The 27149-nt window shown below is 40.1% G+C and overlaps 1 pseudogene; it reads left to right on the plus strand.

Annotated features, from left to right (window-relative positions):
* The first annotated feature begins 11727 nt into the window (after positions 1-11727).
* On the plus strand, positions 11728-12397 carry LOC123396200 (annotated as a pseudogene).
* Positions 12398-27149: the final 14752 nt, after the last annotated feature.

Genomic DNA, 27149 nt, shown 5'->3' on the forward strand with positions numbered 1-27149 from the left:
TATTTTCAATTAAAAACTATGTTTATCAAAATTCTTTTTGCATATTTGAGAATTTCACAAAACTATGATAGTGAAAAGTGTTTGAAATTGAATAAATAATTAAAAAACATTTTCCATTTTCAAAATTAATTATTTTGACTATCCAAACTATTAACTATTTTGTTATTTTCAATTAAAAACTATATTTATTAAAATTCTTTTTAAATATTTGACAATTTCACAAAACTATGATAATGAAAATAGTTTTAAATTGAATAAATAGTTCAAAACTATTTCCTATTTTCAAAATTAATTATTTTGACTATCCAAACTATTAACTATTTTGTTATTTTCAATTAAAAACTATGTTTATTAAAATTCTTTTCGCATATTTGAGAATTTGACAAAACTATGATAATCAAAAGTGTTTGAAATTGAATAAATAATTCAAAACTATTTTCTATTTTCAAAATTAATTATTTTGACTATACAAACTATTAACTATTCTGTTATTTTCAATTAAAAACTATGTTTATTAAAATTCTTTTTGCATATTTGAGAATTTGACAAAACTATGATAATGAAAAGTGTTTGAAATTGAATAAATAATTCAAAACTATTTTCTATTTTCAAAATTAATTATTTTGACTATCAAAACTATTAACTATTTTTTTATTTTCAATTAAAAACTATGTTTATTAAAATTGTTTTTGCATATTTGAGAATTTGACAAAACTATGATAATGAAAAGTGTTTGAAATTGAATAAATAATTCAAAACTATTTTCTATTGTCAAAATTAATTATTTTGACTATCCAAACTATTAACTATTCTGTTATATTCAATTAAAAACTATGTTTATTAAAATTCTTTTTGCATATTTGAGAATTTCACAAAACTATGATAATGAAAAGTGTTCGAAATTGAATAAATAATTCAAAACTATTTTCTATTTTCAAAATTAATTATTTTGACTATCCAAACTGTTAACTATTTTGTTATTTTCAATTAAAAACTATGTTTATTAAAATTCTTTTTCCATATTTGAGAATTTGACAAAACTATGATAATGAAAAGTGTTTGAAATTGAATAAATAATTCAATACTATTTTCTATTTTCAAAATTAATTATTTTGACTATCCAAACTATTAACTATTTTGTTATTTTCAATTAAAAACTATGTTTATTAAAATTCTTTTTGCATATTTGAGAATTTCACAAAACTATGATAATGAAAATTGTTTGAAATTGAATAAATAAGTCAAAAATATTTTCTATTTTCAAAATTAATTATTTTGACTATCCAAACTATTAACTATTTTGTTATTTTCAAATAAAAACTATGATTATTAAAATTCTTTTTGCATATTTGAGAATTTCACAAATCTATGATAATGAAAAGTGTTTGAAATTTAATAAATAATTAAAAACTAGTTTCTATTTTCAAAATTAATTATCTTGACTATCCAAACTATTAACTATTTTGTTATTTTCAATTAAAAACTATGTTTATTAAAATTCTTTTTGCATATTTGAGAATTTGACAAAACTATGATAATGAAAAGTGTTTGAAATTGAATAAATAATTCAAAAATATTTTCTATTTTCAAAATTAATTATTTTGACTATCCAAACTATTAACTATTTTGTTATTTTCAAATTCTTTTTGCATATTTGAGAAGTTGACAAAACTATGATAATGAAAAGTGTTTGAAACTGAATAAATAATTCAAAACTATTTTCTATTTTCAAAATTTATTATTTTGACTATCGAAACTATTATTCGGTATTTTCATGCATTTACTTATTTGTTTTGAGCTAGTTGACCCTAAAATTGAAAAGCACTACAAATGAACTCTGAAAATGTTGAAAGTTGGCATGCTATCATCATTTCACCCACATAGCATGTGTTAAAAAGTTGAGAGGGCTACGGCAAAAACTGGATGCACTTCGTGTACAAAACGGACAATCTCTCTCGAAGTATCAGCGTTTCGAACGAGAACTCATCTCTTACAAAGGGATTTCATTTTTTTGAACTTATTTGAACTCCATACTTTTTGTGTGTTCAAAATGCACCATTCAAAGGCACATCACAAAACTTCAACAATTTCTCACTCCATTTGGTATTTTTCGTGCATTTACTTATTTTTTTTGAGCTAGTTGACACTAAAATTGAAAAGCACTACAAATGAACTCTGAAAATGTTGAAAGTTGGCATGGTATCATCATTTCACCCACATAGCATGTGCTAAAAAGTGGAGAGGGTTACGACAAAAACTGGATGCACTTCGTGTACAAAACAGACAATCTCTCTCGAAGTATGAGGGTTTCGAACGAGAACTCATTTGTTACAAAGGGATTTCATTTTTTGAACTTATTTGAACTCCATACTTTTTGTGTTTTTAAAATGCACCATTCAAAGGCACATCACAAATTTTCAACAATTTCTAACTTAATTTGGTATTCTTCGTGCATTTACTTTTGTTTATTTTGGGCTAGTTGACCCTGAAATTGAAAAGCACTACAAATGAACTGTGAAAATTTTGAAAGTTGGCATGCTATCATCATTTCACCCACATAGCATGTGTTAAAAAGTTGAGAGGGATACGACAAAAACTGGATGCACTTCGTGTACAAAACGGACAATCTCTCTCGAAGTATGAGGGTTTTGAATGAGAACTCATCTCTTACAAAGGGATTTCAATTTTTTTGAACTTATTTGAACTCCATAATTTTTGTGTGTTCAAAATGCACCATTCAAAGGCACATCACAAAATTTCAACAATTTCTGACTTGATTTGGTAATTTTCGTGCATTTACTTATTTTTGTGAGCTAGTTGACCCTAAAATTGAAAAGCACTACAAATGAACTTTGTAAATGTTGAAAGTTGGCATTCTATCATAATTTCACCCACATAGCATGTGTTAAAAAGTTGAGAGGGCTACGACAAAAACTGGATGCACTTCGTGTACAAAACGAACAATCTCTCTCGAAGTATGAGGGTTTCGAACGAGAACTCATCTCTTACAAAGGGATTTCATTTTTTTTGAACTTATTTCAACTCCGTACTTTTTTTGTGTTCAAAATGCACCATTCAAAGGCACATCACAAAATTTCAACAATTTCTGACTTCATTTGGTATTTTTCGTGCATTTACTTAATTTTTTTTGAGCTAGTTGACCCTAAAATTGAAAAGCACTACAAATGAACTCTAAAAATGTTGAAAGTTGGCATGGTATCATCATTTCACCCACATAGCATGTGCTAAAAAGTGGAGACGGTTACGACAAAAACTGGATGCACTTCGTGTACAAAACAGACAATCTCTCTCGAAGTATCACGGTTTCGAATGAGAACTCATCTGTTACAAAGGGAATTCATTTTTTGAACTTATTTGAACTCCATACTTTTTGTGTGTTTAAAATGCACCATTCAAAGGCACATCAGAAATTTTCAACAATTTCTGACTTAATTTGGTATTCTTCGTGCATTTACTTTTGTTTTTTGGGCTAGTTGACCCTGAAATTGAAAAGCACTACAAATGAACTGTGAAAATGTTGAAAGTTGGCATGCTATCATCATTTCACCCACATAGCATGTGTTAAAAAGTTGAGAGGGCTACGACAAAAATTGGATGCACTTCATGTACAAAACGGACAATCTCTCTCGAAGTATCACGGTTTCGAACGAGAACTCATCTCTTACAAAGGGATTTCATTTTTTGAACTTATTTGAACTCCATACTTTTTGTGTGTTCAAAATGCACCATTCAAAGGCACATCACAAAATTTCAACAATTTCTGACTTCATTTGGTATTCTTCGTGCATTTACTTATTTTTTTTGAGCTAGTGGACCCTAAAATTGAAAAGCACTACAAATGAACTCTGAAAATGTTGAAAGTTGGCATGGTGTCATCATTTCACCCACATAGCATGTGCTAAAAAGTGGAGAGGGTTACGACAAAAACTGGATGCACTTCGTGTACAAAACAGACAATCTCTCTCGAAGTATTAGGGTTTCGAACGAGAACTCATCTGTTACAAAGGGATTTCATTTTTTGAACTTATTTGAACTCCATACTTTTTGTGTGTTTAAAATGCACCATTCAAAGGCACATCACAAATTTTCAACAATTTCTGACTTAATTTGGTATTTTTCGTGCATTTACTTTTGTTTTTTTGGGCTAGTTGACCGTAAAATTGAAAAGCACTACAAATGAACTCTGAAAATGTTTAAAGTTGGCATGCTATCATCATTTCACCCACATAGCATGTGTTACAAAGTTGAGAGGGCTACGACAAAAACTGGGTGCACTTCGTGTACAAAACGGACAATCTCTCTCGAAGTATCAGAGTTTCGAACGGTGTCGTCATTGATGAGATGTGTCTGCAAGCAACTGCCGAAAGTCTTCTCTTGTTCCCCTTTAATCCAAGAGTCAGCCTTCCCCGGGTTTTCAGAGCGTAGAATATTCTTGTGTCTCACGATATACAGAGCCACCATGGTGGAATTGTGTAGAACTGTGTAGTGTGCTTGAGAGAAAGAATGCCCGTCCATACATACTTTTGCTTTCCTTCCTAGTGTGCCTTTTCCTGTCAGCCTACCCTCATACCGAGATTAAGGAACACCAATCGGCTTAAGGTCAGGAAGAAAGTCCACACAAAACTCAATGACCTCCTATGTTCCATAGCCCTTGGAGATGCTTCCTTCTGGCCTAGCACGGTTACGAACATATTTCTTTAAGACTCCCATGAACCTCTCGAAGGGGAACATATTGTGTAGAAACACAGGACCGAGAATTCTAATCTCTTCGACTAGGTGAACTAGGAGGTGTGTCATTATATTGAAGAAGGATGGCGGGAACAACAACTCAAAGCTGACCAGACATTGCACCACATCAATCTGTAACCCTGATAGACTTTCTCGATCGATTACCTTTTGAGAAATTGCATTGAGGAATGCACATACCTTCACAATTGCGAGGCGAACATTTTCCGGTAGAATTCCCCTCAATGCAACCGGAAGCAATTGCGTCATAAGCACGTGGCAGTCATGAGACTTTAGGTTTTGTAATTTTTTGTCTTTCATATTTACGATTCCCTTTATATTCGACGAGAAGCCAGTCGGGACCTTGATACTGAAAAGGACTTCAAAGAAGATTTCCTTCTCTTCCTTAGTAAGAGCGTAGCTGGCACGCCCTTGAAACTGCCCTTGATGCATGCCATCTCTTCCTTTATGACGTTCCTGGTCCTCCCGTGCTTCCGGTGTATCTTTTGACTTCCCATACAAGCCCAGGAAGCCTAGAATATTCACGCCGAGATTCTTCGTCAGGTGCATCACGTCGATTGCCGAGCGGACCTCATGGACTTCCCAGTAGGGTAGCTCCCAAAATATAGATTTCTTCTTCCACATGGGTACGCGCTTATCAGGGCCGTTAGGAACAGGTTGGCTGCCAGGACCCTTTCCAAAGATTACTTTTAAATCTTTGACCATATCAAATACTTCAGCACCAGTACGGATGACAGGCTTCCCCCGGGGTTCTGCCTTGCCATTGAAATGCTTGCCTTTTTTCTTTAAGGGATGCTTGGGCGGAAGAAAACGACGATTGTACGGGTACACATTCTTCCTACATTTGTCGAGATATATACTTTCTGTCTGATCCAAACAGTGCGTGCATGCATTGTATCCCTTGTTTGACTGTCTTGAAATGTTACTAAGAGCAGGCCAATCATTGATGGTTACGAAAAGCAATGCTCGAAGGTCAAATTCCTCTTGTTTGTGCTCGTCCCACACACGTACACCTGGTTCAGCCTACAGCTGTAAAAGTTCATCAACTAATGGCCTTAGGTACACATCAATATCATTGTCGGGTTGCTTTGGACCTTGGATAAGCACTGTCATCATAATGAACTTCCGCTTCATGCACAACCAAGGACGAAGGTTGTAGATACATAGAGTAACGGGCCAGGTGCTGTGACTGCAACTCTGCTCCCCAAAAGGATTCATGCCTTATGTACTCAGACCAAACCATAAGTTCCTTGCGTCACCTGCAAATCTCGTGAACTCTCTCTCGATTTTTCTCCACTGCCGACCATCAGCGGTGTGCCTCAACTTATTGTCTTTCATACGATCTTCCATGTGCCATCGCAACAACTTCGCATGATCTTTATTTCTGAACAGACGTTTCAACCGTGGTATTATAGGAGCATACCACATCACCTTGGCAGGAACCCTCTTCCTGGGTGGCTCGCCCTCAATATCACCAGGGTCATCTTTTCTGATCTTATACCGCAATGCAGTGCATACCGGGCATTTATCCATATTCTCGTACTTCTCACCGCGGTAGAGGATGCAGTCATTAGGGCATGCATGTATCTTCTGCACGTCTAATCCTAGAGGGCAGACAAGCTTCTTTGCTTCGTACGTGCTGGCGGGAAATTCGTTCTTTCTTGGAAGCATCTTCTTCATCAGTACTAGGAACTTTTCGAATGACGAGTCAGTCACACCGGTCTCTGCCTTCCACTTCAGCAATTCCAGTGTGCTACCCAGCTTCTTCTGGCCATCTTCACAAGTTGGGTACAACAATTTGTTGTGGTCCTGTAACATCTGCTCGAACTGCAACCTCTCCTTTTCTGTGTCGCAACCTCGCCGTGCATCAGAAATGACCCGGCGAAGATCATCAGTGGGCTCATCTGGTTCCCGTTCTTCATCCTGATCTTCTTCTTCATTGTCTTCCATTGCGGTATCAGCATACTCAGGGAACATAGATCGGTAGTTGTCCTCATCGTTCTCTTCTTCTTCATCGTCGTCTTCCATCATAACCCCTCTTTCTCCGTGCTTGGTCCAAACATTATAGCACGACATAAAACCGGACCGAAGCAGGTGGCTCTGAATGACTCTTGAGGAAGTGTAATCCTTCTCATTCCGACATTCAACACATGGACAAAACATATAGCCACCACCATGCTTGTTCGCATCGGTTGCATCTCGAAAAGAATGCACGCCTTCTCTGTAAGCGGCTGCGTTATACGACAGTATATCAAATACAATCACGATCCTAAAAATTAGTACCGCACGGTCTAAACGAGAAAATATAGTTGCTAACCTTTTCGAATAAGTAGAAATAAAGAGGAAGAGGTTTAAGCGTGGCTCGGGCATCTCATATCGTAGTTGTGTTCGGTGAACTGAAGCGGCATCGCTCTAACCAACATTTCAACAAACACCTCTAGTGCATCCAAGAAAAATGGAGAGCTAGCACACACCCACACTCTTCCATCCAAGAAAATGCAAGGAAGAGGGGAAAGGGGGGCTGTGGCCACTATATATGGGCAGAGGACTTCAGTCCCGGTTTGAGACACAAACCGGGACTAAAGGTGGCGCACATGCGGGCTGCACACCGCGTAGCCCTTTAGTCCCGGTTTGAGAGACAAACCGGGACTAAAGGCTCCTTACGGGCCGGGACCAAAGCCTCGTGGGCGGCATTGCGATTTGGGGCTACGTGGCCGGGCCTTTAGTCCCGACCCAGAGGGAGGCCGGGACTAAAGGGTCCAGGCCAAAGGCCCATTTTCCACTAGTGTGAGACAAAGATTGAGTACAATATATGAACTAGGGTTGGAGATGAGACGGTGTTGGTGAAGATGTTGATGAAGATTGGTCCTCCCATGAAAGATGAAGCATTGGTGATGACGATGGCTAAGATTTCCCCCTCCTGAAAGGAGGTTTCCCCGACAGAATCTCTCTACCGGAGAGAAAAAGGGCCTCTGCCTAGGTTTCCGCCTCGAGATGGAGGCACTTCATCCCGAAAGATCACTTATGATTTTTTCTAGGGTAAGACATATCATATAGGAGAAGATGGTCACTAGAGGGCCAGCTGGGGCCCCACAAGCCATCAGGGCATGCCCTAGGGGGGCATGTTGGTTTGTGGCCAGTGATACTTGTGATATGCGCTGGGTTCTCCGTGAAGAGCTAGGGACGGTTTATCCCAGCACAATGTGGGTAAGTATTCCCTCAGTTATGAAACCAAGGTTTATCAAACCAATAGGAATATCAACCACAACCGTCTTCAGCGAGTGCATACGAAAGAACAAACAACTTGCACCCAACACGGGCAAGAGGGTTGTCAATCCTCTTGTCTTGTTATTTGCAAGCAAGTGAAGTGTGTAGATAATTGTAGATAGTAAGATAAAATAAAAACAAGTAAATGGAAGCAATGTGATGAAGTTTTTATCAATATGTTGTGAATAGACCTGGGGGGCCATAGCTTTCCCGAATGACATCTCTCATGAAAAATAGCATACAGTGGGTAAACAAATTAATGTTGGGCAATTGACAAAAAAGCGGATAGTGATGTGATATTCACGGCAATGATCATGTGTATATAGGCATCATGTCCATAAACGAATAGCATGACTCCTGCCTGCACCTATTACTATTACTCCACTCATCGACCGCTATCCAGCATGCATCTTGGGTATTAAGTAAAATAGAGTAATGCATGGAGAGCAATGACAAGATGTCCACAGAGTAAACTCAAGCAATGTGAATAAACCACATCGTTTTATCCTTAGTAGCAGCCACAACGACACATCTTTTCACCTTCTGTCACTGCGATATAGAAATTCGCCAGGTTGAACCTACCACAACACACCTCTCTCATGGAAGAAATATCGATGTAGTTGGCCAAACTATTTCAATAGAATGGAGAGAATTATGAAGCTATCATAATCATGCACATAAGAATTATATAAGTATTAAGAGGAGACTCAAATATTTATCTTGAATAACCTGAACATATACCAAAAATTCATCGGATCCCAACAAACACACCGCACAAAAGGAATTACATCATATGGATTAAAGCGAAGATGTGATGATCATTGTATTGAAGATCAAAGAGAGAGAGAGATATAGTCATCTAGGTACTCACTATGGATCCACAAGTCTATGGTGAACTACTCACACATCATCGTGAGGGCAGCAAGGTTGATGAAGAGGCCCTCCGTGATCGATCCCCCCTCCGGCAAGGTGCCACAACAGAGCTCGAGATGGCCCCCATTGGAACAGAGACATGCGGAGGCGTAAAAAGTGTTTCTGGACTCCCTCTGGTGTTTTTAGGGTAGATGAGAGTTTATAAGCCTAAGAATGGAGTCAGGAGGGCCACGATGGTGACACAAGCCATGAGGGTGCCCCCAGGCCGCTCCTTGTTGGCTTTGTGGGCCCATCATGAGGCCTCCAACCTTCTTTCAATGCTCCATGGTCTTGTTTTGGTCCAGAAAAAATCACCAAAAAGTTTCAGGTCAATTGAGCGTCATTTGGTATGGAAAACCTAAAAAGTGACAAAAATGTAGAAAACAGCAACTGGCACTCGGCACTGGGTCAATAGGTTAGTGGTCAAAATTAATATAAATTGGTAAATAAGTATGTGAAAAGAATTCTAGAATGATAATATATCAGCATGGAACAATCAAAAAATATAGATACGTTGGAGACGTATCAGCCAACACGTGGGTCCTCTTTGGTATACTTTTTGTCTAGAAGTTCTTAAATATTAGAGAAAAATTGTCCGTAAAGTTTTAGGTCATTTAGAGCTAGTTCATTGTTCTGCCTTTTTCTCCGTTTCCTCGTCCAAAATTTCAGTTTCTAGATATTTCCCTTTCAGTTATGTACCTTGCTTGTCCCCCAAGCTCAAGGAATAGTGGACAAGAACACAAATATCAATAGTAATTCATGATGCAAAATGGACCTCAAGTAGAAGACGAGCCCGAAAATGATGACCACATGATTTGTGAGAGAGGTGTCGATAAAAATAGAATACGAACATGAGAGCATCATGAATATTAGCATACTAGCAAGTCTTTTATCATAAAGCTCCTCATAAACAAGTGACAATCCATTCACACTATTCGAGTAAGAAGCATAAATTTCATTGACGAACAAACTATGTTCTCAGTCATTGGGACAGTCATAATTCATCATAACTCAAAGGAGAGCTTTCCTTTCGGCAAGTTCATATACTCAACTATCATTTAATCCTCTATGATTGCTCACGCTGAAGGCATATTTTTGGAGCTCGTGTTTCCTTAGGACACATAGGTAGATAGTGTCTTAAATGATTCGCCACCCAACTTATTTACCTTAAGGATAATGTCAACAATAATAGACCATGATCATCTACATCCACTTGGATATATAAGTCTGAATCTTTCCTCAACACATGGTGCTTGCCACTATATAATTAACAGGTTGGAATACAGATGAACATTATTGACTCTTGCATAAAAGTAACAACAAAAAAGTAAAAGATAGGCCCTTCGTAGAGGGAAGAAGAGGTTTTCACGTGCTTTGTTTTTGTTTGTGCAAACTATTAATGCAAAGGAATGTCGCTTTTATTTCTTTGCCATCAAAAGATCGTACAAACCTCAATTTCCCTTTCAATAAAAGATCATACATATTTAGGAGCATTTTTTATTGTCGATGCACCGATGACAACTTACTTGAATTATCTTACTCAATCCATAGGTAGGTATGGTGGACTCTCATGGCAAGACACTAGGTTTCAGGGTTAGGGATGCACAAGTAGTATCTCTACTTAGTGCGGAATTTTTGGCTAGCAAAAGATCTAAATAAAGCATCACATGTTGAAGGATCCAGGACCATAGAACTTCTATGTGAATGTAAACTACCATGATCATTATGTTGTCTTCCATGTCCAACATAAACACTTGATCATTATATAAAATTTGATGGAGGCTCACAATCATAAAAGATGTCCAAGATAGTGTATTTATATGCGAGACTCCTCTCCTCTATCATAATCTTTCTTAGATTGCAACAATGAGTAATACTATGTTTGTTTACTATCAACAACTTTTATCACTTATACCATTTTTGTGTGAAGTCATTACTTCTCATGATATGAGCATATGAACCTTATATTTCTTTTTACTGCCATGCTATGATGATGGGTGCACACAAGAGTACAACTCAACTAATCTTTAATGTATATCTCGCATACAGGGTTACAAGGATAGATGAAACTTAAAGAAAAAATTCTAAGCAAAGCAAATCTGAAATTTATTTCTCTAAATCACGAAACAACTAAGGATCAAACTAAGATAGATAGTAATGATCGAAGTGATGGTGATATGATACCGAGGCACCTCCCCCAACCTTTTCCTCCATCTAGCCTCCATCTGCCGCCTTTCCTTCATGACCAACAACCCCGCCACTAGGGATGGAACCCACAGGGTATGGGTATGGGTGGATCCACCCCATACCCTAACCCGCCCCCCTGAGCTTACCCATCACCCTTAACCATACTTGTCAACGGGTACAATTTTTTCCCATACCCTTTATCTGACAGGGTAGACGGGTAACCGCGGGTAAAATTACCCATGTTTGCAAATCAACAAGTTGAACAATTTATAGTCATAAACAACAACATATAATCATAGTTTACAAAATGGATTATAACAACAACATATACTTATAAACAACATCATATAGTCATACCCAAGAACACATAGTCATACATTTTCATTTCACAAACTCTTGACATAGTGTAGATTGTAGAGATAATATTGATTTTACAAAGATTTTATATGGGTAGATGGGTATGTGTGTATGGGTTATATGATCCCATACCCGTACCCGCTCTACCCGATGGGTTCACTTTTTCCTATTTATATACCCATGGATAAATTTTTGTCCCATACCCTTACCCTAATACGGTTTTTACCAGCAGGGTACATGGGTAATGGGTACCCATTGCCATCCCTACCCGCCACGCCCAAGGACGATGGCAAGGACGAGATGGACATGGGCCCCATGCAACTGCACTCCTTCAGCCACAACGAGCTCCGCGGCGTCACGCACGACTTCTCCAGCGGCTACCTACTTGGGGAGTGCGGATATGGCACCGTCCATAAGGGCTTCATCGACGCTGGCATGCGGTCCGGCCTTGAGCCCCAGCCTGTCGCCGTCAAGCAGCTTGACGTCGCCGGCCACCGGGGCCACAAGGAGTGGCTGGTAAGTCCTCCTCGCTAGTACATCGTCGATGATGATACATACATACCTCCGGCTTCTACGTTTATCAGATTCCTACTATTTCATGCATGGGGAATTATGTTGGGGTTGCAGGCCGAGGTGATCTTCCTCGGGCAATTCCGGGACCACCACCTGGTGAAGCTACTTGGGTACTGCTGCGAGGACGAGAATATGCTTCTTGTCTACGAGTTCATGCCGCATGGCAGCCTTGAGAACCACCTCTTCAAAAGGATATCGGCCACGCTGCCGTGGGACACGAGGCTCAAGGTCTCTATCGGCGCCGCCAATGGCCTCGCCTTCCTCCATGCCGCCAAACGCTGTCATCTATCAGGATTTCAAGGCCTCCAACATCCTCCTCGACTCGGTTGGTTAGCTTCCTTCACGCATTGGCATATACTCCCTCCGTTCCTAAATATAATTTTTTAGAGATCCATTATAAACTACATACAAATGTATATAGATATATTATAGAATGTAATTTCACTCATTTTACTTATATAGTTCATATTAAAATCTTTAAAAGGTATTATATCCATGAATGGAGGGAGTATAATGGAACATAATCGGATCTGATCATATAGATCTTCACGTTGTTGTGTTGGTTGGTGTCGCACATACATACATACTCCCTCCGTCCCGAAATTAATGTCGCGATGGCAATTTTGCGAAAAGCCCCTCCAGCTTCTCCCGACAAAACCCGCGCTCCTCGTCCTCCTCCTCCGACAGATGCCCCATCTACGCTGCTCCCCATCGCTACAGCTTGCCTGCTCCCCGCCGCCACAGCTGCCCTACTCCCCGCCGCAGCTGCAGCTCACCGCCGCAGCTTCGCCTGCCGCAGCTCCCCTGCTCCCCGGTCCCCCGCCGCTCCGCCGCCACAGTTGCGACTCGCCTGCCTCCCCAAGCATCCCCCTTCCTCATAAAAAGCAATGATTTCCCAACTTACCGCCGTCCTCTCCTCCGGTTGCGTCGGTAACGGCGTCGGCGAGAGCTTCGGCGTCGTGCTCTCGTGGCAGGTGAAGCTCGTTCCCGTCCCGCCGACAGTGACAATGTTCAGCGTCACAAAGTCCGTCGACCAGGGCGCCGTGGACGTCCTCACCAGATGGCAACAAGTCGCCCCAGCTCTCCCCGAAGACCTCTTCATCAGGGTGCTCGTGCAGAAACAGGAGGCCAACTTCCAGTCCATGTACCTGGGGACGTCGGACACGCTGCTGTCGCTGATGCGCAGCCGCTTCCTAGAGCTCGGCCTGAACTAGACGCACTGCAAGGAGATGACATGGATCCAGTCCGTGCCGTACATCTACCTGGGCAGCCCAGCCAGCGTCGAAGACACCTAAACCGGACCACGGCCACGAAGTCCTTCAGCAAAGCCACGCCCGACTACGTCCGTCAGGCCATCCCCAGGGAGGTGTTGGTCAAGATCTTCGCCTGGCTCGCCAAGCCGGACGCCGGGCTCATGATCATGGACCCTTACCGCGGGAAGATCGGCAGCGTCCCGGAGTCGGCGACGCCGTTCCCGCATCGTGGTGGCGTGCTGTACAACATTCAGTACATGAATTTCTGGCCGGCTGCCACGGACGACGACAGGAGTAAGTGAAATGAAGTGGGGCAAGCTCACTTGGTTAACAGGTGCTGGGCAGGCAAAATCCTACATCTGAACATCAATGGTAAGCGAAATAACACCACTTCATGTTCAAACCGAGAGCAAGACCAATCAAAACAAAAAAACCATCCATTGTTTGTTGGTAGGAGCATTTCACACATTTCATAGGTTACATTCCTTCTTCTTCAGGTTCAGGCTGATGCATGTATCTGTATTTCGTTCGTAAACCTACAGGCTGCAGGCTTCAATGTCAGGTGCAGGGCATCCTTGAGAATCAACCTGAACCAAACTACTGGTACTACTGTACTTGAGAATTCAGACGACGAGGAGTTGACTATCCCTCAGTACCTGCAGTTCAAGGAACAACTTGTTGAAAGAAGGTAAAAAAAGAGAGCAAAATTCAGTACCAGAGAATTGAGATAAGGAACTGATGATTTTGTTCTCTTGCTCTAGTGATGTTATCAAATGTCGCGTGACAATATTTTGATGATTTGACAGCAACAAGGACTTTGTGCTTGAGCTGGACTTTGAGCCATTCAACGCATCCTTCCCTCGCCCTTCCCTGTCCAAGTCCATCGGCAACGGCGTGCAGTTCCTCAACACACACCTCATCATCGTCAGGCCATTTATCTTGAATTGCTGGTATAACCTTATTGATCAGATATTCTCTGCACATAGGTCTCGTTACTTTCACTGGTTTCGACACTCTCGTTCCCCTTGCTCTATTGTGACTCGTTCACACTGCCTCAGACTCTTCGATGAACGCCCAAATACCAATCTTCGCGTCAAATGTTAGCTCTCCATCATAATTGTATCGAGGTCTGGCCACAGCCGTTAGAAACATTACCTTCCCAATGCTGTTAATGTTTGTCATGGTGCGCTCAGGTGGAGGCTCTCCTGGAAGTACATAGTAGTTGGTCTTTAGTCTTGTCATGTCAAACCACTTTTCATCTATATGGACCATATTAGTCATTGGCTTGAATATAGCTTGGGAAGTTGAGATCCAATTGTCATCGAGCATGGACATACAAAACTTCAATCTTGCAATCTTGTTCTCTGGTTTGAGGTAAGTCTTGACTGTGTTTGTGATGCGGTTGAGCTCATTTAACTAGAACCTCCGATGTAGGGTTGAGCGAGCCACACCGAGAGACCGTGCCAGAGATCGAATTGTCCTTCTTCTATTCAATGGGATTGTTGAGGTCCTTGCAAGATCCAGCTCTTTTCTCTTTCGACCAACTCTTCCTTTCTTCTTGTTGGAGACATCTACTTCTTGGCCCGCAGCAATCTGCTTTTTGGCGTCCGACCAGATTCTCTCAACAAATCATACATGTATGTTTAACAAGATTGAGACTAGCAGCTTGTCGTTTGGTTGAACAGATCCATCTCTGAGCTCGATTACTAGCAGAGCAAAGTAAACAGCATGCCTCTCCTTATTTGACAATTCTTTTCTTTTCTGTTTACCCGGTACACCTTCTTGACCTTCTTCATCTTCTTGAAGTATCCAATTCATAACTTCATCCTCTTCCTCTTGAGCCTCATCCTCTTGAGGGACCCAATTCAAATTAATACCTTCATCCTCTTCCTCTTGAGGCATCATGTTCAAATCCATACCTCCATCCTCTCCCCCTGGATCCTCTTCCTCTTGAGGGATCCAATTCAAATTAATACCTTCATCCTTTTCCTCTTGAGGCATCATGTTCAAATCCATACTTCCATCCTCTCCCCCTTGAGCCTCTTCCGCTTGAGGGATCCAATTCAAATTAATACCTTCATCCTCTTCCTCTTGAGGTATCATGTTCAAATTCATACTCCTGCTATCAATGACAAAAGATGAGTACACCATGGTACTGTAACAAGAATATATACACACGTAAAAACAATATGTAATCGAGCTACGACAGCCAAACAAGAAATGCTACCATGGAACCATTTCTCACTAAGTCTAGTAGAAACCTCTATCTGTATTCGCCTAAAATGGAAAACTTAATGTCCATTTATATATGTTAAGATCAGGTTAATGCTTGCAATTCGTCTCTAAATATGATGTTTACACAAGCTGATACACATGTGTGCGCAGCTTGGTATAAATATGATGTTTTAGAGTTGAAGGTAGGATGACTCTGTGCAGATATGATTTGCTCAGTTGGAGGTTGCAGCTACACAATATGGTGTTTGTTGTACCTTGTAGTATTGTTGTACGCTGGGAGTTCTGTTGATCACATTGTCACATCATATTTCGGAACAACGTCAGGAAACTAAGTACCATCTGATTGTCCTAGTAGTTACAAAGGGGCTTTCTATGTTAATAGGCCAAGAGCCAACACCTGAACCAACCTACTGATATGTCTGATTTGTGCAACTGTAAGCGTTCCACAACATACACATGGTGAAATTTTCTTGTATCACAGGACAAGAAGATTCTAGGCAAATTATGTGTTTCTTTTGATTACTTGCCCATGTATTTGGTCTCTCATCCTGGTCAGGTTTATCTAGGCAAAACCTTGAACCAGATTGCTCTGTTTCCAGTGCACAACCTTGAACCAGACTGCTCTGTTTCCAGTGCAAAACCTTGAACCAGACTGCTCTGTTTCTGATACTCCACAAAATTATTTTTGATACCATAAATTTGATGATTTTAGTTTTCAAATAATTCACTTGTTCCAAAAGGCATCTTCCCACATGTAACAGACTGACAATTTAATTTTCAAATAATTCACTTTCTCAAGTCCAGCATAACTAAAAAGGGATCAAAAGTGTAGATGATAAATTCTTGACCTTAACGTATGTGTCTTACGTGATGATGGAGTGGTGACTCCATGAACAGCTTGTTAACAAACTAAAAAGAGATACAACCTGCATTTCACTTGTTCTCTGAAGCGATTAACAATGCAATTTTTCCAGTCAAGTAATACATGGTAAACCCGAACACAGGTAAGCAATCTAAGAAACTTAACATGGATAGACTGGATAAGTGGACTTGGTGATATGTCTCTGATGGTTCATGCACAAAAATATTATGATGTATTCTACTTCATCCTGACTAACAACCTGAAAATACATACCTCGATAATGCACCCCATGTCAGCATTATCGGCGACGTCGGGAGAGATTTGGGGGTACAATACTTTTCCCCTTCATTTCTTTCAATGACAGGTGGACCCCCACATGTTCACACATGATGATAACGTTACCAATTGTCGTCGTTACATGTAAGATGTTAAACGGTGCCACATCAGCATGACTGATGGACCCCATCTGTTATAAACGTGCTTAGCTGAGCCAAATTCGACGATCAGTGTTTTCTGCAAAATGATTACCGAAGACATGGTATTTTTTTCAAAAAAAATTTGTATTGTATTGCTTTTGGCAAACCTAGCCTTTAAAGTGGTGGTTTTGTGCAATTTACTCAATATATAGAAATGGTATTTCTCCAATCTGACAATGGCTTCGATTCCTGCTACATAATTAGTACTTGTGGCGTTGGTCTGATAATTTGACCTCTGAGACGCTCTTTGTATGATCGATTCGATAGATCTCACATGTGAACATCAGAGACAATGGTTTCCATAATGATGATACCGGTCAGTGCATGATACTGTAATTAAAGAAGAGGCAGGCTCCGGTCAGTGCATGATACTGTAATTAAAGAAGAGGCAGGCTGCAGGTGAGATCGGCCCGGTAGGTACTCTCTACTCTGTGTGGCAGTTGGTAGTTTTTTCTGGTACCCAAGACCATAGGTAGGCAAATCCATCTGACGAAGGAAGGAAGAAAGATTCCAAAAACCTTGATTTCGGTAGGGCCATACGAAGTCCAATCTGCCGATGAGTGTATGCGTGAGAGAGATTGAACTGCATGCATACGAGCAGGGACCAGACTCAGACTGAGGTAGCTCTGTGGTCCACTTGCCACATGCATGATCTGCTGCAAATGATGCATACTTAAACAGTTATTAACAAAAGAAAACTATAAATATCAGTATTATCTTACTAAGCTACTTCCTTCGTCCCAAAATAACCGTCTCAACTTCGTATTAGCGCTAGTACGAAATTGTACTAAGCTTAAGACATTTATTTTGCGACGGAGGGAGTATCATTTAGTTACAAACTGGATTTTCTTTCAGAAAAAGGCGTGGATTTATACAGAGGAATCTTCTCGAGGGCAATAATGAGGCACATGATATATGTAATTAATCCTAAGCAATCATCTGATATTCCGATTAGATGATCATTAGGGCGCAGCGATTTGCCGCTCAATGATACGATGAAGGTACTAGTCTGGTAGTGCGAGTCTATCGTACGGTGGACTCAGGGCCGGTCCCGAGATTTCGGGGGCCCGGGGCGAAACTAGAACTTGGGACCCTTAATATGCAGACTATGTCATGAGTGAGGAGTTATCAACCAAGGGTGATAAAGTTTTATTTACAGAGCCCCACTATAGCGGTCTGAAGTGTTCCGTTAAATGGTGTTCATGTGCAATTGTTCGATAAATTTTTGAATAGCCGGTATAGCCTCGTTTACTTTATTTGAAGAACAACCTCTATTTGGCATAGCCCGGTGTTCTAAAACTATGAGGATGATATCTATTTTGGAGCGTTTATGTTAGAAATGACAACTGGAAGTAGTCTAACTGTTGGGGCCAACTGTAGTTAATTTGTGAGTGAATTCCACATTTTACCCCTTTAATTTGCATTTGTGACACTAATACCCTCATCGAGTGCAAATTTGTCTAGAACACCCACTTTAGAAGGTTTGGACCCTCAGTTTTTTATGCGTGTCCATTAGGCAGGGTGTAAGGTGACGTCCGGGGTCCAAAACTATCTGGACAACAACAAGGAATGGAATAGATAGACAAGGAAAGTTTGGACCTGATCCTCAATGATGCCCTTCATTCTTTACACATTTTTTTTACAAATCATGATGCAACATGCCGATTCTATCTAACTATAGCAAGCAAAATGCAAAACAACGATAAAACCGTGTTTAAAGTCTTCAAAATCTGATATTTCAATGGAAGTTACACTAAATGAGATAATATGTATCGCAAATGTACAACTACAAGGTAAATAGTGAAATTCACTCTCAATTTGTATATACTTGATAGAGCCTTTCAAAATAATACTCCCTCCGTTCCTAAATAATTGTAGTTGGAAAAAACTAGACTATCCCAATTACAATTATTTAGGAACGGAGGAAGCATATGTGAGGTTATCGATCTCACAATGCAACCAAATCAACCATGTGGCCTAACTCATGGGTATTAATTAGAAAAACCATGTTGTCCTATCTCATATTTTTTCTACTTTTTTCCAAGACTACGTGCAATCTGCAGAGAAAAATGCCCAAGAACAAGCAGAAAAGTATGGTGCGTTTGTATACCTGGTTGTTACATAACCCTAGTTTGCTACGTATATCCTGAAGGTCGCCGTTGCTGTTTATGCCGCGCATAGGAGCTAGATCGTAGCCTCGGCCTTGCCGCTGCTGCCATTGCCACACTTTCAAAGAGGATTCCGAGGTGGCGGCGACCAGACGATCAGCCAAGGCGCAGCCATGAGAGAGGAGCAAAGAAAGATGAAAAGTATGCACCGTGCCTACCATTTTTGAGAGAATGCGCCGCACCTACCTGGGATGCCTCAGTCCTATCGAATCAAAAGATCGCTAATTTTCCGGAAACAAAATGATCGCTAATTACTCAACGTCTCCGTTATCATAGCATCTTTTTTTTGTTGCATGATGGCTGCGTTTCTACCTAATAGAGCATAGCAGTACATATATATTGGGGGCCCATTCGTAGTCGGGGGCCCGGGGCGGCCGCCCCTCTCGCCCCCCCTCAGGGCCGGCCCTGGGTGGACTCGTCAACATGTGGAGTCGTAGTATAATGAGATGCGCAGGTTGCCAAGATCTTCCATCTTCATCCATGATGCATGACATGGACATGGACATGGATGTCGAGGTCGACCAGTCGTTGTAGAGCTAGTTGCAGATATCATCCATGTGCCTCCATGTGCGCGCGTGCTGGCGTTCGATCCGCCGGATGGCGGACGGTCCGTCGTCGGTTGGCGCGCGGGTCCGACCGGACGGTCCCCTCCTTAACTCCATCGCAACAAAATACTACTCCCTCCGTACCTAAATATAAGTCTTTTAAAACATTTCGCTACGTGTCTACGTACAAAGCAAAATAAATGAATCTATATTTTAAAGTACTAGCAAAAGGACCCGTGCGTTGCAACGGGAGAAAAAAATACCACACGCTTTTAATCTTTTTATAATCATTTTAATTTATTAAAATAATAAGCTAACTAACTAATGTAGTCAGTCATATCCTATTTTGTTGAGAAATCAACCCATTCATTGTTAATTTCACCATGATGAAAAATTGAGCGGGACAAGCAAATCAAAACAAAGAGGCTACGTAAATTGATCAATGGACTGTTATCTTATTTCACTCATGGGGTAGAGAATGTGGGATCAGATGACAAACTGAAGGTGGTGTTCCATTCTCTGTCTCTACAACAATACAATCTTACATTCAATATATTCATTCATCAGCAAACAAAACCCCACAAAACAGAATTTCTTGCCGGTGCTTCGCACATGGTTGGAGGCATGGGGAGGGGATCTCACCAGATGATGAGTTCCGGCCGGAGGAGGGGATACGATGAGGGGAGCAAGGGTTAGGCGCCTCTATCTGGCCATAAGGAGTCGCCGTTGCCGCGTCATAACCTCGAAGTTCCCCGTGTGAACCATGAAGGCCCGCCTCCACCTGCAAGTACTTCGCTCCGCCGCGCCGCCGCCGTTCTGCATCGAGTAGACGCATCATCCCAGTCACTGTAGCTGTCGCGTTGATTTGATCCAGAAGCTGTGCTCAAGCGCCAAAACGGGAGTAGCAAGCAGGTAGAGGTACGGCCGCGGAGGCGGGTGGGTTGAGATCGACAATGGTGGTGGTTGAGGTCGGCCGCGGCGGCGAGTGGTGTGGCAGCGGCCTGGGCACACGCCAGGGTGGACCAGGGTCGACGCGATGCGCTCGAGCGCCGCAACGGGGGCAGTGAGCGGGGAGAGGTACGGTCGCGGAGGCGGGTGGATTGAGATCGGCAGCGGTGGTGGTTGAGGTCGGCCGCGGCGGCGAGTGGTGTGGCGGCGGCCTGGGCACAGGCCAGGGTGGCCCAGGGTCGACGGGAGGAGGCGATGCGTACGGGTATAATTTTTGCAGCGAATCGTTTTTTCCTTTTGCGTTGCAGATAAATGATGGAGCGCGGGTTGAACAACAAAAATTACAGGGACTTTTTTTATAAAAATGCCACGGTGGGTTTTTCGACGGAAACAATAGCTGCTTTATTATTAGGTATAGATGTCTATATGCATCTATATGTAATTCATTAGTTGAATCTCTAGAAAGACTTATATTTAGGAACGGAGGGAGTATAATACATGCATGTGTCATCTGTGCATTGCTCGACACACACACACACACATCGATGTGTTTCCATGGATCGGCTCTCGACCGTTGCTGCTTGTTCCTGGCTTTATACATACTCCCTCTGTTCGGGTTTATTAGGTCCGAAGACGACTTCTTTTGAACCAAGGCACATACTCCCTCGTTTCTGGTTTATAGGGCTTAAATCTAAAATCCCATCAACCAAAGTGAATTGTGAGTGGATGTCACTAGTTTTAACTAGCCAATGAAATGTTTCTCACATATTCAATTTCCGAGGCAATAAATGTAGCATCCTCCTTTTCATTGGACTTGCATGATGGATGTAGAAAACGATGCATGCATATCCATTCATTTCCTTTCTCTAAACTCTATGAATTAAATATAGCGCGAGACTCAAAACACTTTAACTCAATTAGACTCAAAATGAGCATAATATAATGGAAATCTGAAAATTTTAAGATGACCCTATAAACCGAAAAGGAGGGAGTAGTAATTTGCTCACATTAATTTTTCCATGTCACTCCCAATGCATTCTCTCATATGCCAATTTTGATATGCAACCAATAAAAAAACATGCATGCAATGTATTTATTATTCGGCTATGGGACTAGCAACAATGCCTCTCAGAGCATCTCCAACAGTTCGTATGTTCAATCGTTGGTATAAGTGTCCACATCATCAGCCAACAGCACATCATACAAGCTCTTCAATAGAGTGTATGTTAACCGTATGTAAAATAACTAAGTGTGTCCATTAAATGTTAAAGAAATAACCATGTTTGCCTCGGAGCTTGTGCATTAACCGTTGCTTCAAGTTCATACGGTTTCATTCTCTCTCTTCTTTTATTATGTGCCATGTCATCAAAATCATTTATGTGACAATTTTACCAACGATGATCATACGACCATTGAAGATGCCCTCAGTACGGCCAATGAAATGGTTACATGCATGTAGGTTTCCAAAGTAAGGCCTTATAAAGAGGGACATGCTTGTGATGCTTTTAGGCTTAAGGCTACTCTTAGTGGTGAGTATCATATAGTAATATCATGCATATGATAGTACTACCTTCATAATGTATAGTATCATAAAGTATCATAGATAGTCTTATTTATTGACATGCATGACACATAATAGCATAACATTTAACATGATACGGTATCTACCTATGTTACTCTGACCCTCTCTTTCTTCTTTAATTATGTGCCACATCATCATGTTTGCTAGTCCCAAGGTTATGATACTATCTATGATACCCCTACTATGGCCAGCCTAATAAACCCGAACGAAGGGAGTACTAGCAAACATGCTCGTGCATTGTAACGGGAGGTAAAACATAACAGATATCCTGGCTTGATAAGAATGCTCATGACCCACCACGCGTCTGCGTTCTATATTTCAATATGTCAAACAATGGATTGGTTTAGGTTTGAGTTTCTCATGACCCAATTTAGACCAGATGATGTGCTTCTGGGTCAATTGATTCAGATGAACGACGTTAAGTTAAGTTATTAGTCCATTCAAAAATTTAAAAATAAATTTGGGACAATAATGTTATCAAAAGTTTTGGACCTCCTCTTCCTTTCATCCTAATTTTATTGATAATTTTGTAAATAATATTACCAACAAATCTAAAGTAACAAAACTTAAAATAAACAACCTAGAGTAACAATCGCAGCAAACAAAACCAACTTGTTTTTGACTGTTTGCTTTGGATAATTTTTCTTTATCCTATTGATGGAAATAATTCATACTTTGTATGGAAGGATATCATTTTTTGCATTATTCCACGGATGAAAGAAATCCATATTTTCCACAGAAATAACATTTGACAGGTTGCCTTTGTCGGAGCGTCCTTCATCGACTTTTTTTTTTGGAAAAGGAGGTTTAACCTTCGACCTCTGCATCAATCGATGCATACAGCCATGTCCTTCATCGACTTAATTTCCCATATTATATGTGAGAAAGCATGAACGAAGTTTCACACACATATATTAATTGATGCAATGGGATTGAAAATGCGAGGTAAGATTATTAAAAAAGTCAATCCTATTGATGCAATGGGACTCCTGGTTGTTGGGCAACAGCGCGTGTTATGGGCTAAGGCCCAGACATTGGCGACTGCCAATTTTAAATGGATTTGCTGCTGCTGTTAGACATTAACCGTTCGGGCCGCATCCTAGCTATCTTCTGTCCCTAGCTCGAGTGACTAGCATCTCTGGAATCTAATGTGAGGTTGGGAGTTTGATTCCCACAATTGCGATTTAATTTTTTGTATTTGGTTTGAACCAAGCCTGTGAAGGGTGGGCCCTTGAAAAAAAACCTCGGCCCTGACGGACGAAAAATTAACTCGGTCCCATCGTAGATGAAAAAACTGAAGAAACAATCTTTCCTTTAATATTGGTATATAGATATATAATCGTACTACATTTGTTAGTTGTTACCACCTCTCCAAGGAGCTTTGATAGGCTGAACAAAGCTAGATTGTTAGACTCCAATAAACCATAATAATATCTAAACTATTTTCATTGGATCATTGCAAGAATAAATCGTAGGAGTATGGGTATAGATTCCTAAATATCCCAACCGAAGACCATGCATTTCAAAACAAGTGCTGGTTTTTGTATTTCGTTTGAAGCAAACCTCTGAATTGGTTGGCCCGTGAAAAAATGCGTGAGTCCTGTTAGGCGAAAAATTAACTCAGTCCCATTGTAGACGAAAAAAGCGGAGAAACAATCTTACCTTTAATATTAGGTGTACATATATAATCTTACTACATATGTTAGTTGTTACCACCTCTCAAAGGAGCTTCGATAGGCTGAACAAAGCTGGATTGTTAGTCTCCATTAAACCATAATAACATCTAAACTATTTTCATTGGATCATTGCAAGAATAAATCGTTGGAGCATGGGTTATATTCCTAAATATCCCAACTGAAGACCATGCATTGCAAAATAAGTGATGGTTGTTCAATCGTTTCAATATATCGATAAGCAAAGAAATAAGACATACTAAAGGAGAAACTTACAATTGTATTGTAGCTCAGGTTTCTTAATTTATAGCCCAGATGAAAGTACTTTGGCTTCTATCGGAATTTATTAGTCCTCCTCTTATTTTCGCTGAACTTAGACATACAAATTTAATTTATAAATGATAAATCATAGTCACAAAAATTATGTCATCGAAAAATCTCTTTCAAGTACAAAAATAACAATGTATATTTTGTGGTATATACCTTTTGCTGGAATTTAGTCTATCTTTGGCCAGCCCAATATCATTTTCAGAATCTCTACCTAATAATAAAGTACTGACTGTTTTTAGTCATCCATCATTCAAATAACCTCTGAGGTTGGCTAAAATTATCCACCGATGCCACATATATAAGTCATCGAAAACGTTTCACACAGGAAAATCTCATAACTAGGCTGGCCCATGTAGTAACCTCCTATATTACGCTATGCGCGCTGGAAGAACATGCAGCACACCCCTTTGAGCCGGCCCATGCACGGGCGCTTGTTTTTTGGTTTCGTTTTTATTGTTATTCTCAGTTCCGTTTTTTTCTACTTTAAATAATTTTAAACTTCAAAACACTTTTCAAAATTTTAAGAAACTGAGAATTTTTAATTAAAATGTTCAAGAAAACATCAAATGTTATGAATTAAAAAACCGCTCGGGATTTTTGTAAAAATGTTTGCATATACAAATAAATGTTCGCAGTTTTGCAAAAATGTTTGTAAAATAAAAATGTCCAGGATTTTAAACAAAAGTCTGTTTATTAGAAATTACTAAATCAAGTTTAATGAATGTTTGCTAATTCAAAATATGGTCATGCATTTTGAAAAAATGTCCTAAAGTTTTAAAAACAGTTCGTACCTGTTTCTTTTCGTTTTCTATTTTCATTATTCGTGAGCCGTTATTGTTTTTTTCTACTCTAAAAAATTGAGAACTTGAAATAACTTTTTCAATTTCAAAAACTGAGAATATTGAAATAAAATGATGAAGAAAAATAAAATATTTCAGAATTAAAAAGTGCTCCTTTGTTTTGTCAAAATTTTAGCATCTTCAAAAAAATGTTAGCATCTTCAAAACAATGTTTGCAATTTTGAAAACAATGTTGGTGAAAACAAAACAAATCCATGATTTTGACAAAGGTCTGTGTATTTTTTAATGCAATTGAACAAAATGTTTGCTAGTTCAAAATATGTCATGTATTTCTAGAAATGTCCTAAAATTTTCAATCATTTCATGAATCCAAAAATAATTATTGATTTAGAAAATATTTGATGATTCAAAAAATGTTTGTTGGTTGAAAAAATGTTCAGGCGTTTCAAAAAATGTTCGCAAATTTAAAAACATCCACCAACTTCGAAATATATGTTCGTCTATACTAGAATGGTTTACGATTTTTCCAAAAATGTTTGTAAATTTTAAAATATATTCTTGATTTTAAAAATAATCCCAAATTTATAAATTTGTTCACGAATGATTGAAGTTATGTAGTTAAATGCTAATGCTTCTGAGTTTTGGTGACAATATAGCCGTGTGAATTTTGAAGAATTAACTGCCGGGATGGATCGGAATATTATAGTATATTTTCTAAAAACGTTTCTTAAAATTAATTATAATTCTTTGAATTATGAAGTTTTTTGACAACCATGATATATTTTCAAAAATATGAACATGCCCTCACCTTGTGAATAAATTTAAAAGAAGAAACATTTTCTTGCATTTGTGCACAAATATTCAAAATCATGCGATGAGATGTGAACATAATGTGATCATCACCATTGAAGATTATGATTTTTTTCTCCTGATACAACGCATGGGCTGTTTTGCTAGTTCCTAATAAATCATAGAGGTCCACTTAGCCCATTCATGCAAGGCAAGTGGTAGACAAAAATTTAGTCCCGTACTACTCACATAGTGGTAGTTATACCTCCTTATAAGGAAACCTGTTTCTTCAAATGCATGAGGATGCAAGAGAGACATTCATGCGCGCTCCTCCTTCTCCGCCCACCTCGTCACGATGCGCCAAGCCGTGGGAATGTTGAGGTACCCATCAACGGGTACTCTCAACATCCCGTCTTTCTTACGTCTTCATTGTGCCATCGTAACAACTTGGCATGCTCTTTGTTTCTGAACAGACACTTTAACTATGGTATTATAGGAGCATGCCACATCACCTTGGGACGAACCCTCCTCCCGGGGCGCTGGCCCTCAACATCAACAGGGTCATCTCGTCTGATCTTATACCGCAATGCACCGCATATCTGGCATGCTTTCAAATTGTCGTACTCCTCATCGCGGTAGAGGATGCAGTCATTAGGGCGTGCATGTATCTTCCGCACCTCTAATCCTAGAGAGCAGAGAACTTTCTTTGCTTCATACGTACTGTCAGTCAGGCAGTTAGTTATCCTTTGGAAGCTTCTTCATTATTTTCAGTAGCTTCTCAAGTCCTTTGTCAGATAAACCATTCTCTTCCTTCCATTGCAGCAATTCTAGTGTGGCACCGAGCTTTGTTTTGCCATCTTCGCAATTTGGGTACAACCCATTTTTGTGATCCTCTAACATGCTATCGAACTTGAACTTCTCCGTTTCACTTTCGCATTCTCTCTGTGCATCAACAATGACCCGACGAAGACCATCATCACCAGGCACATCTGGTGCCTCTTCATCTTCAACTTCCCCCGTTGTAGTATCACCATATTCACGCGACATAGGATAGTTGTCATGATCCTCTTCTTCTTCATTGTCTTCCATCATAACCCCTCTTTGTCCGTGCTTGATCCAACAATTATAGTGGGGCATGAAGCACGACTTAAGACGGTGATGTATCTTACTTACGCAAACACCACAACTGAGATGTATGAATTGCTATTTAACCTCTCTCCAAGGACCTCCTCGGTCAAATCCGATTCAACTAAAGTTGGACAAACCGACACTCGCCAGTCATCTTTGAGCAACGGGGTTGCTCGTAGCGATGAAACCAGTCTCTCGTAAGCGTACGAGATATGTCGGTCTGAGCCGCTTCGATCCAACAATACCGCAGAATCAAGAAAAGACTAAGGAGGGTAGCAAATCGCACATCACCGCCCA

The sequence above is a fragment of the Hordeum vulgare genome, chromosome 5H (assembly GCF_904849725.1).
Source record: "Hordeum vulgare subsp. vulgare chromosome 5H, MorexV3_pseudomolecules_assembly, whole genome shotgun sequence".
Lineage (NCBI taxonomy): Eukaryota > Viridiplantae > Streptophyta > Magnoliopsida > Poales > Poaceae > Hordeum > Hordeum vulgare.